A 12,075-nucleotide genomic window follows, 5' to 3' on the forward strand; every position below is an offset into this window, starting at 1 on the left:
TTGTGGCCCAGATGGTAGACATAACCTAAAAATTACGTCCACTTTTCAATTAACGTCAAAGTCAAAACTGGAATGAAAACGGGTAAAATGGCTTATTCACATCACGACGAATATGCAATGGGGTCCACTGTATGCCATTTGTTTTTTCGGTCATTTCTGTTTCGGCCTTTCGTGATTCGGACATTCGTGTCTCGGCCATTCGTAGGTAATCCGACATTCGGCCATTCGTAATTCGGCCATTTTGATTCGGTTATTTTGATTCGGCTATTTTGATTCGACCATAACATCTACTATGCCATTTGTTATTATGTTCATTTGAATTTCGACCATTCGTGATTCTGTCATTTGTGTTATGGCCATTCATAGGTAATCCGACTCATCCTATTATGCGATGAATTTTTAAACTAAGTCGATTGGACCGATTACAATCTAACGGTAGATTACCATTAATGCCTACCATACATTATGCCTATAGTCCATTATGCATAGCGTATTTATGCCTAACGTCCATTATGCCTTACTTCAGTATGCCTAACGTCCGTATGCCTAATGGGATACAGATCAAAAGAGACAAGAAAAGAGAGACCGATGGATAATTTCTCGCTATTGCCTACATTCCGGGCTCATTGAAGATAATTAGTTTTGCAATGACAACAGCTTGCTGCTGGCGCTAGAGTATCACTGAATCGTTCATATATACCAGCGCCAGTTGTCACTCAAATACCAGATATGTCAGCACATATATTGGTAGTAGTGTAAATAACGCATCATACGCTGGAATTAAAAACAAAATGCTGCTAATGGCTAGTGAATGAAAATTGATTTATATTTTCATATCAGAGCGGAATTTTTGTGTTCTTCCGTGATAAAAAGAGGTAGAATTGTTCTGTGATAGCATTTTTACAGCTGTTTAGTTTCTAGAATAAATAAAGGTGATCATAATTGTGTGTTTTCCAAACCATCATTAAGAGTGAATACGCATAGGCGATTGCTGCTAGTTTTTTCAGCCTGGTTACGTGCTAGTGAAAAAACAGTGGTTTTGATGTTTATTGAATAAAATTAAGGAAACTACTTACATTTTTATGAAAATAGTTATAACACATTAAAGCCTATGAGTGCTACATTCGTTGCAGTATTGTTATATAGCGGCAATGTTTTTATTTGGGAAAGTGTAGCCAAAAAAGGTAATGTACGCCGAAATTAGTAGCGTGATGGGAATACCCTCCCGTACCCTACATGCGTTGTCTCGTATAAATTTTGTTTAAAAATTTGTTGTCTACCTCTATTACAACCACTATCATAAGGCGGCCTCAGCTAACAGCTGTCGTGACAGGGATCTGAAATTTTGTTACGTTGACTATCCCCAATAGCAAGATGATTTGTAGGGCAGTATCAGATGGGCTTTATGGAACTCAGTCTTCCATACGGATGTTATACATGAACATGAACAATGAACGTTAGGCATAAATACGTTATGCATAATGGAAGATAGGCATAACGCGCGGAAGGCATAATGTATGATAGGCATAGTGGTAATCTGCCGTTAGCTTACATTCGGTCCAATCGACTCAGTTTAAATATTCATTGCATAATAGGATGAGTCGGATTACCGATGAATGGCCGAAACACAAATGACAGAATCACGATTGGTCGAAACTCAAATGAACATAACAAATGGCGCAATAGATGTAATGGTCGAATCAAAATGGCCGAATGTCACACAAAATGTTCGCGGTGTTGGGTATACCCTGTCTTTACGGATCAAATTTTTACTCACCAAAATATCCTATAGAAATGTCGGGAGTACAGCGTACCCATGCATCATATTTTCTTGGATTTCAGGGTAGCATACGCTACAGTTGAGCGCCACCAACTATAGCAGATATGCACGAATACGATTTTCCGGACAAAGTGACGCGGCTGGTTAAAGCTAGCCTGGCGCGAGTGATGTGCTATTTGCGTGATTCGGGGGCACTCTCAAGTCCTTCCGAATCGCCTAGAGGATTGCAGCAAGGGGATGGACTGTCCTGTATAGACCAAACCTCGTGTGTTTAGTCTTTACCTTGAAATGCGGTCAAGCATGTATATTAATATTTTTTGAAGTGGTGGTTCTACGATTGATGAAGGGACGGTAGTAAAAAGTAATGAAAAAATTTCTGAATGGAGGGGAAAGAGTGGAAAGGGGAGGGGGGTTACTGGTAGCTATGCTTAACAAGTTGTCGTTGTGACTCCTACCTTTTGTCCAATGCTGGAAGGTGGGTCGAACCAAGCTATAATCTGAGATAATAACCGGGTTCGAAGTTCGAACCCACAGCTGTCCTGCATGTTATTCAATATCGCTATTGAAGGTGTGATCCGGCGAGTGAAAATCGAAATGAGAGGAACGATCTTCAGCAAGAGTAGTCAATTCCTTGCCTTCGCAGGCGACCTCGATATCATTACTAGAAACCTTGGGACGACGGAGGCAATCTATGTCAGATTAAAAGCGGAGTCTAGGAGGATTGGGTTACAAATCAACGCGTCGAAAATCAAATATATGATAGGAAGAGTCCAGAGAAACCAACATTTGCCTTCCACGGAGAGTGACTACCCGAGCAGGAGCGAAGAGCAAAATAATATAAAAACAATATTAAACTGTGTTATAATGGTATATTTTGATATGGAGACACATTGATAACACATTTTGTTATTGAGTAGATATTTAAAACAGTGGTTGTAAGATGAGTTGAATAACTTGTTTTGTTATCATATCTTATTATTGCCTTAAAATGACATTCGATATATTTCATACAATTTTTTTATTGATTAAATAGATTTTAGATTATAAATATTTAAAAAAATTATTTTTTAATATCTCATATACATTTGATTATGCATTTGATATCCAACACCTTAATAATACTAAAATATGTTATTCTAAACTCTGAATATAGTCATGTTATTGCTTTGTTATTCAAATAACACAAGTAGTTATTCTTTTGGCCTTAAATGGCTAAGACTTTGATATTGTTTTTTGTTATTTTACCAACTATGTCAGCCAAAACAAGACCAAATTTTGATATGTGTTATTCGATTTCCAATCACACATTTTGATATTATTTTGCTCTTCACTCCTGCTCGGGTATTGACGGCGATGAACTGGAAGTAATTGATGAGCTCGTAAATTTGGGATCTCTGAGCATCGCCGACAAGAAGACGAGTGAGGAGATTTAACGACGCGTCCAAGCTGGAAGTCAAGTCTACTTTTCCCTTCGCAAGACACTTAAGACTGGTAGTCCTCAACGGACTTGAGACTGTAACTTTGATAGTGGCGTGGGCGTATGAACCACGAGTTACAGGTATTACTTGGAGAGATTTCATCGTACACCTGGCGTTGATTCGGAGTTGGGAGACAACAATGGGCCGGTTACGTCGCAAGTACACCGGACGACTATGCAGTGAAGTCCGTTCTCTTCGAGTCGTGGTTCAACATGCTAGATGGCTCGACCAAGTTGAAGCCGACTTGCGTGTGTCGAGATTGACTAATTTCAGGTTTTAGGTGTGGTCACTAACATGCAGTCTATATCTAGTCAATAGCAGAAATACTACAACGTTAAAGTTAAACAGCAAGAAAGCAGAGGTCCCGTGTTGCTACCTTGAGGAACTCCGGACTTTCGGGTAAATACCGATAAAATACCGCATCCGAGTTTTACACGAAGCACGCTGCCACTGACATATGAGTTCAACCATTCAACTATCTGTTAGGAAGCATCAAGTTGAGACAGTTTCCGCAATATTTTTTTTATTTTATTGTGATTTTATTTGGTTATTCACCACGCAGTTTCCGTAATAGTATTGCATGATCATTTCGATCGAAAGCAGCTTTCAAATCAGTATAGTTAACACGGACTTGTTTCTTGTCTTCCATTTGCGAGATACATATCGATGTGAACTCCTACAAATTAGTGCTGCACCGATAAAATATAGTTCTTTGTGGGGGACAGTATTACATCATTTAGAATTATCTTGACCAGTTTAGAAGTCGCGGAAAGGCTGCTAACAACTTATTATTTCCTTACGACTATCCGCTCACGAGTGGGCGAAATTGTTGCATTTTCCCAAATACTAAATGTTTGACATCCGGAAGCAAATCTGGAGAACATCTAATCATAGATTGGAAATCCTAATTTAGCAGATAAACAAAAGCACCTGATTTTAAAACTCAATCCACCTGTGCAAAATGGTGGAAACTCGAAGTTGTCATTAGGAGACGCAGTAAAACTGACAGGAGTTTTGCAATTCCATGTGTAGTAAACAAAGAAGAGGGCTTGTTCGAGAAGTTTCAAGGCACATGTCGGAACGCGAAGCAAACTCTAAAAGCAAACAAACGGTAAAAAAACTACACGGCCATTTGCCGATAAAATACGACTGTGTTCTTATGGACGATGAAACGTACAAGCAGGGTACAACAATTTTATACCATGTTCGATCGGTGGAATGATTCCGAAAGACTGCAAAATAGAAAAGAGGTTGCAGTCCAGAAAAAGTACCTCTGCGGTACCTCGTTTCGCAAGCAATTGGATGCATCTCTTGGATTAAAAACGCCTGCTTGGTACTATTTTCCGAATCGGTAGAGATTTATCTGATCCAGGCACACTACATACTCTCTACTGTCCCTTAGTGCGTGCCGTTCTCATTATAATTATTATTGGATACTTCGCGTAGAACGAATACAAAAACACTCCATACGTAAGATCTACGGCAGGCTACCCTGGAGGAACCATGATGCTCTTCCGCCTTATGAGGAACTTTGTCTGCTAGTTTGGATTGCACCTCTTAAGTAGCGGCGAAAGGATACCATTGCCAAGACTGCTCATAAGATCCAGCTGGGTGTTCTTGACCGCCCTGCTGTTCTGTCGCAGCTTCAGCTATACTGTCTCCTTCGACCTCAAAGGGACCAACAGTTCCTACGTGTCGATTCACACCGCACTAACTATGGACTTCATGAATCAGTTCGTCGTATGGCTTTACAATCGTCATGGAAATAGCATGGACTTTTAGCTACTTTTTTGTGCAGTTTTAAAATGTTCTTTTGCATAGTTAAGTTATTTTACTGATTTTGTTCTAGGCATTTTTATTGTATATCTATGTAAAAGACACTGGGTTTTTGTGCCCATTTGAGTAAGAGTATGTAACTTACTCAAGGTGGCTTTTCCCAATCCAATCAAATTTCATTAAGACGCAAAGTCGGATGAATTACTCGAACAAATAATAATAATAATAATTTGCAAAAAAAGTCGCAATGTAAGATTTTTAATATAAAATATTAAATTTTTGCAACGCTCTGCATTACTTTGCCGCTCAGTTTTAGGTTCTGCCCAACAGAATCTATTATTCCTCAACTAAACAAATAAGGGGTGGAATTTAAAGTCCTTTTAAGGATGTCTCAGTTGGTATATTTCCAACTATATACCCAAGTTTTTCTAAGTTAATCTTAAATTAAAAATTGATTGAATTAATCTTAAATAAACTTATAAATTTCATTATAATTGAACACATATTTTCTAACATTGATTTTTTTTTTGGCAAACACCAACATCGAGTAGTCCCATGTCAAAAGTGGACCCTAGAAAAGTATATTAAAAGAATTACCATTCGGTCACTGATTTACGATACGAGAAGTTGCAAGCATTAAACTGTGGACTCGATCCGGTATCACGTGTGCCACAGTCCATAGTTCACGGAACGCCTAGTGCGACCTCTCCGGTAGCGATTGTTCAGCCAGCTGGGTTGAAGAGCAAACACTGCAAACATCGTTCAACAATCGTTCACAGGAGTGTAGGCCACACAAAAACAAGAAATAATGGCCCGGCTATATCTTTCGACAGCTCACCAGGCTCTCCGTAATGTTACATTTTTTTTCGGAACGGAAAGGATCACACACAGTCGACGGGGGCAGCGCCCGCAAACAGCGTTCACAGAACGCCCCGGTCGTTTGGCAGAGACTGCTAAACTCAAAGGAACACCGAATATTCCGTACAGCATAGCATCTGCACTTATTTCCATTCGCCGATGCGGCCAACTAGCCGGAACATGTCGAAAATGCTTCCACGTTTCAACTGCAGTTGCTCCATTCAGTCTTACCGAGAAAACGTGTCGGAAATGGGTCCTCTGTCGGTGGCACCATCCAGATCCAACACACAACACACAGCAGTAAGAATCCACTTCCGTTACTCGTACAACCTCAACCGGAGAAGCATTGAAGTTAAAATCTTCATGGGTGGTGTGAATTCCGCGCGAGTTTATCCCTTTTCTCACGTTTCGTGGCACTTCTCGATTTTACTCACCTGATCCTCTATACACTCTTAAATGATTCTACCTGTAAATTGGTCGGATTTGGTTAAAGTTAGGTTGAAACTACTCAAAATGCCCTTAAAGTGTACAAACTCAGATTTTGAGTAGTTTTTCAACCAAAAAATGGGTAGCAGGAACTTAAAATTGCGTTATTTGTCATAGAGAATAATTCAATTATCGGTAGCAAGTAGCCAAAATTGGTTGAAATTTTTACCCAAAGTTTGAGTTTGTACACTTTAAGGGCATTTTGAGTAGTTTCAATCTAGCTTTAACTAAATCCGACCTATTTACAGGTAGAATCATTTAAGAGTGTAGGGATGTATGGACGAATATTCACCCTTGCTTTCTCTCTCTCTGTCTCTCTTTTCCTTTGGAAACTGGAATATTTCATTGAAAATTGTAGTCAAGCCAGGAATTCCAACACCACATTCCTCTTTGGTTGCTAGCATTATTGCCGGCGAAACCGGAAGTAGCAGGAAATGGTTTTGCTGCGGTTTTTGTAATTACAAATTGCATCTGGTGAACAGGGTTGTCGGTGCATTTCAAATCAAGCACACCGAGCGAGAAGATTGTAAGACTTTGTTCTCTGTGCTAAGTACACGATGAAACAGCAGAAAAGTTTGACTTACCATTGAATTGAATTTTCCGTCCAAATGTGAAGTAAAGCAGGGGGAAGGCAAAAACAAAATAACAGCGACGATCCTGTCCAAATAGTCTCCAGTTGCTGTATAATCGGACGGACGGAGAATAAATTTCCATTTTAATGCGAAATAATTTGTATGCATGGATTCAAGCTCTGCCTTGACTCAGAATTACTGTGTTCGCCAACTGATTTTCCAGCTGGCATAAGAAAAGTAGTACGTGATTTAATTTTCCGCACAACTTGCAATATTTTATCTCCCGTCGACCTACCTCGTGAGCGGGCTGCTGGCAGAACTGTTTGCCTTAACAAGAGTCGGACCATCGGGATACAATCCGGGAGGAACTATCATCGTGACGAAAGAGGACCCCACACCCACAGACACCACACAAGTGCTGCAGTTAAGCGACAACGGTACCATGAGCGTTTAACCACTTGCACGCATCTAGGCACTTGAGGAATGTTTATTTTTCGAATGCACCTCAAATGAAATTCTGCATGAAACTACAGGAAACGTCATACTTTTAAGTATATTTATTCAAAAGCTGTGGGTTACAACTGCTGGCGTAATGTAAAACAAAATAATTTGCGTAACCCAGAAGCCAGCAGTTTTAATTGTAACTAATGTTTTTGCGATACTTAAAAATAGTTCCAGTATTAGGTCTTATTTCAAGTCTTGTTATATATGGAATTTCAAACCTAATTTAGCTTAATTTTAAATCTAAAATGAATTCTTATTTCATGATTAATTTCAACACTGATTTCAAGTTTTATTTAAAGAATAGTTTCAAATCCAATTCTTAATACAATTTCAAGTGCGAACTGAATATAAATAATATTCAATTTCAATTTCTACTTTGTGTTTAATTTCAAATCAATTTGTTGAATTTATCCATTGCAAAGTCTAAACACAACTTTGATTTTAAGTCCAACTTAAAGTACATTTTAAAATCAGATTTCATGTACAATTTTAGGCAAAGGCTTTCAAGCTCAACTTTCTATTTATAACCAATTTACATATATTTACTTCACTTAGGCCATTACAAATATTTTATAAAGTTTTTGTCCTTCCGGTGTTCGGCCACTGAAAGGGGGGGGGGGGGGCGAAAAAAAACAAAGTGAAGTTTTTAATCGAGCAAAAAAAAAACATGGATTTTAAATTTTTTTTTAAGGTTTAAACGTGAAAACCGAATCTATTCTTGCTTATAATATATACGTTATTATTTTCTATGCAAAAATATACGAAAAATGAAAAAAACGAAAGAAAATTGTTTTGGACGATTTTCGGTAAATTTCATTGTTTGAATTTCCATTTCTGTTTCGTGCTAGAAGCGTTAATTCAACTCGGAGACTCATTTTTCGAGTTTTTCAGACTGTAGAGCCCACAGACAATTGATTTTATAAACAGAAATTTGACTCATATCCTACAGATTATTTTTTTGCCCCCCGATTTTCAAGCCAATTTCCAAGGGGGGGGGGGGGGGGTGACAAAAACTTTAAATATGATTTGCAATGGCCTTACTTGTTTTTCAAGAGAGGATTACTAACGATTGGTCGTAACACGAATGGCCGGGCTTTTTGTGGGGGAGCGGCCTACGTCTCGGTACATATGTCTAACACCTTATAATGAGCGTAACTCATTTGCACTTGGAGAAAGAAAGAAGTATCAATCATCTATACGATACTGTGGATTACCAACAAATTTCCGAAAAGCAAATGGCGGAAATAACAAATGGCATTATATGTAAATATAATGGTCGAATCACAAATGGCATTTAGAATTTCGACTATTTGTTATTCGGCCATTTGCGTTTCGGTCATTCGGTACCAGCCCGTCTAGAGGAGAAAAAAAGACGCAAAATGGAGATAAAAAGAAACCACAGAGCAAACCGGATAAATGGAACCAAAATCAGACAAAACGTGACAGAAAAGAAAAAAATTAAGGCCGTTAAAAAGCAAAACCGGAACGGACGAAGACGAATAACGAAAAAAAAGGCATGTCGACATTTTTAAACGAAAACGGAAAACAGAAGTGCAAAAAGACGAGAAAAAAAATTGCAAAAAATGAGTGAAAACAAGAGGAGAAATAGGACTGAAAATAAGAAAAAATAGGATAGGAAACGAAGAAAAATGGTACAATGAAAAGGAAACAGAGAGGAAAACGTGACGTAAAAAGCGAAGAATAAAAGGGGAGAAAAAAGAGCTAACGATGCAAAAAAGAAGAAACAGGACACGAAAAGAAAAAACGGTAGAGAAAATAAAATAAATGTATTTTTTTGAAACGATGGTTCTACAGTTGATGAAGGGACGGTAAGGGAAAGTAATGAAGAAGGATTTTTTGGGAAATGGAGGGGAAAGAGCCTTCCTTTCCACTCTTTCCCCTCCATTTCCCAAAAAAATATTAAAAAATGCCTGACCGCATTTTAAATTCATGACTAAAATCACGAGGTTTGGTCAAAATAAATGTGAATAAAAACTAGAAAGAAAACGAAGACAAATGAAACAGAAAAGGTGAAATAAACCGAACAAAACTGAAAATTAAACGGGATATAAAAGAAGGATAGAAAGGGATAAAACACGAAACAGAGCGTGATAGAAGGAAAACAGAGGACACATTAAAAGGAGGAACGGAACAGATGAAAAGAAAGTTTGTGAAAGAAAATAAAAACGGGACAGAAACATAAAAACGAGGCTAGAATAGAGGGCCTGAAAATGAAAGAAAAAAGTCGAAAAACTAAACAGAAAAGAGATAAACAAAAGGAAAACCAGGACTGAAAAAGGGTGAAAAACCGTAGAGGAAAATAAAAAAATGTGGAAACAACAGGAAGAAAAAAGTAAAAACTAGAGAGAGATAAAAGAAGTGAAAACGATACAGAGAGAAGACGCGAAACAATGTGAGAAAAGGTTGGAAAACGAAAAACAAACAGAGGAGAAACGAAACAAGAAAGAGAAAACGGAACAGCAAACTAGAGAAACCCAAAGAGAAAAGAAAACAGCGAGAGAGAAAAAAGAAAACCGATAGAGGAAACGAGGAAAACGGGAAAAAGGAGTCGAAAGGGGTATAAAAGGAGAGAATTGGGAACAAGGAATGGAAATGGGACAAGGAATGTGAATGGAAGAAAAGGACGAAAAACGGAATAGCAAAGAGAAAAGCAAGAGAAGAAGGGCGAAAAAGAGACAGGAAACAAGAAAAAGAAGAAACAGCGGGCAGAAAAAAGAACGAGAGAGAAAAGGCGGCTTAGAAAAAGGAAAAAGTGTGAGAAACAATGGGAAAAAAGAGAAAGACGGAAAACGAAACAAGAAAGGTAAAATGGAACAAAAAACTGTAGAAACCCAAAGGGAAAGAAAGAATAGCAAGAGAAAATATAAACTATGCTATAGGATATAGGAAATGATAGGGGAAAAGAGGTCAAACGAGATATAAAAGGAGAAATATGGGATGAAATGGAAATGGGATATGGCGTAGGAAAGAAAAAGAAAAAAAGAAAAACAGGAAAAAATGGACCGAAGAAAAGGTGGAGAGAAGGCAAAACGAATAAATGGCACAGAAAAAACGGAACAGACAAAGGAGAGTTACAAGAAGACGAAAACTGGAAACGGAAAAAGAAGGCACGGGTGAGAAAAAACAGAAAGAAAGTTATAGCAAAATAAGTGAAAAACATGTAAGTGAGGAGAAACAGGATTGAAAATAAGAAAAAATGGGACAAGAAACGCAGAAAAACGGAACAATGAAACAGAAAAATAGACAGAAAAAAGAAAAACAAGAGAAAAAGAATGGAATTTGAAAAGATCTAATTTTTTAATGATGTAATTTTCATGATAACATTTTCTGTTGTTCCTGAGTTCTGAATAACTGGGCCCAAGTAACAATTTGGGTTTTATTATACTCTAATAAAATGGCATTTAAGACCAAAATTAGTCTTGAAAACCGCGATAAGAGTACAATAAAACTCGCATTGTTGCCTGGGGGTTTCCCTGAATATTTACCCAATTCCAAAATTCATGAACCAAATAGTTGTACACTGTACGAGCAAACAGTTTCTATCTTATGAAAATGGGAAATGGAGTGAGAATATGGGATAAAAAAAGAAGAAAAGGTAAAACTGGAACTGGAACTGGAAAACAGAAAAGAAGGAAACCAGAGCACCTAAAAGAGGAAAACCGGAACAGAGAAGAGGACAAACGAGAAGAAAGAAAGTTAAAAAAGACGAAACCTGAAAACGAAAAAAGAAAGAAGGGAAGAGAAAAGACTGAACAGGATAGAAAATTACAAAAAAAGTTAGTGAAAAAGAAGACTAAAAATAAGTTATAATGGGACCGGAAACGAAGGAAACGGTCATTGTTTCGGAAAAATGGGACTGAAAACAGATAGGAAAACGTGACGTAAGAAGAGAAACAGAGGGAAAACCAAACAGGAGAAAAAATAGTCAACGAGGCAGAAAAGTAAAATGTAAGAACAAGTGGGAAAACGAGAGAAGAAAGACTAGAAAACTAGAGAAACCCAAAGAAAAATAGCGATTGAGGAAAAAAGAAACCCGACAGAGGAAATGAGGATAACGGAAAGAGAGGTCAAAAGGAGAAATATGGCTTAAACATAAATGGGAAATGGCATAAAAAGAATGGGATAGAAAAAGAAGAAAAGGTAAAACTGGAACTGGAACTGGAAACAGAAAACGTGACAGAAAAAGAAGAAAATACGGGGAGCCTAAAAGCGGCGGAAAAATGGAACGGAGTAGACGAAAAACGAGAAGGATGAAAGTTAAAAAGACAAAAACTGGAATCAAAAAAGTAACGAAAGGAAAAGGAAAAGGAAAGAAAAAAGACAGCAATCGGGAAAGAATATTGCAAAAAAAAAATAAAAAACAAGACTGAACATAAGAAGCAATGGGACAAGATATGAAGAAAACAGAAAATGGGACAGAAAACGGGAAGAAAACGTTACGTAAAAACAAAAAAGAGGAAAGCAGAAAACGGGAGAAAAAAGAGAGAACGAAGCAAAAAAGAAAAATGTGAGGAAATGTTGGAAAACGAAATGAAAAAAAGGTAAATGAGACAAGAAAGGGAAAACGGACCAGAAACTCAAAGGGTAAAGAAGAATAGTG

The 12,075-nt window shown here is 37.7% G+C and overlaps 1 protein-coding gene across 1 annotated transcript in view; it reads left to right on the top strand.

The window, feature by feature from the left end:
• Nucleotides 1-12,075, top strand: part of LOC128738665 (cell adhesion molecule Dscam2) — a 215,607-nt gene that overhangs the window by 225 nt on the left and 203,307 nt on the right. The window lies entirely within an intron of this gene.

Source organism: Sabethes cyaneus, chromosome 2 (assembly GCF_943734655.1).
Source record: "Sabethes cyaneus chromosome 2, idSabCyanKW18_F2, whole genome shotgun sequence".
In the NCBI taxonomy this organism is placed as follows: domain Eukaryota; kingdom Metazoa; phylum Arthropoda; class Insecta; order Diptera; family Culicidae; genus Sabethes; species Sabethes cyaneus.